The sequence below is a fragment of the Rhincodon typus genome, chromosome 11 (genome assembly GCF_021869965.1).
Source record: "Rhincodon typus isolate 14 chromosome 11, sRhiTyp1.1, whole genome shotgun sequence".
In the NCBI taxonomy this organism is placed as follows: Eukaryota; Metazoa; Chordata; class Chondrichthyes; order Orectolobiformes; family Rhincodontidae; genus Rhincodon; species Rhincodon typus.
This window is the reverse complement of record NC_063342.1, coordinates 30,549,798-30,550,795: the sequence shown is the minus strand read 5'-3', so window position 1 is coordinate 30,550,795 and position 998 is coordinate 30,549,798.

Sequence of the window (998 nt, the reverse complement as noted above, 5' to 3'; positions counted from 1 at the left end):
CTGAGGAAGGGTAACCAGACCCGAAACGTTAACTCTGTTTTCTCCTCCACAGATGCTGCCAGACCTGCTGAGCTTTTCCAGCAACTTTGCTTTTGTTCCTGATTTACAGCATCTGCAGTTCTTTTGGTTTTTATTTACATTTATTATGATATCTGGATGACAGCCTAATTACTGAACTAGAGTTATTTGTCAATTCTCCTTCTGTCCAGCAGAGTGTGCGAGACCTCAGAGAGCACTTGAATTCCCAACTTCCTCCAGAGAAGGTGAGAACACGTTTTGGTAGATTCCTGAAACAGCACAATGGTTATTCCTGTAAAAAAATAAATTGAAATCAGAAATGTGAGGAAAGATGAGAAATGATTAGTAGATTAAGAGATTTGGGAGAACTGTAGTATAAAGATATTAAATTCTCTTGAGAGCAGGGTTTGGGTTTACCATCTGTAAGAAATTGATTAAATTATTGAATTATCTTCTTTGAAGAGGCCAGGGAGAGTGATCTTTTGAAGGATGAGTATATCAAGACACCTTCCAGCATATTGCTTATTGAAATGGAGAATCTTTTGCTTGGTGTCGCACACCATCTGCCCAATCAGATGTCTTTCCTGATGGGGAATTGTGCATTGAATTTTTTTTTTATCATTTGTCCATAGGATGTGGGTATTGCTGGCTGGGCCAGCACTTTTTGCCCATCCCTAGTTGCCCTTGGTGTTAAGCCATCTTCCTTCATTGCTGCCGACCATTTAATGTAGGCAGACCCACAATAGTGTTAGGAAGGAAGTTCCAGGATTTTGACACAACAATATATTTCCAAGTCAGGATGGTCTGTCTTGAAGTGGACGTTGCTGGTGGTGGTGTTTTCATACACCTGTTATCTTTGTCCTTCTGGGTGGCAATGGTTACAGGTTTGGAAGGTGCTATCTAAGGAGCCTTGATGAGTTGCTGCAATGTATCATGTAAATGGTACATTGTGCATATGTAGTGGAGGGAGTGAATGCTGA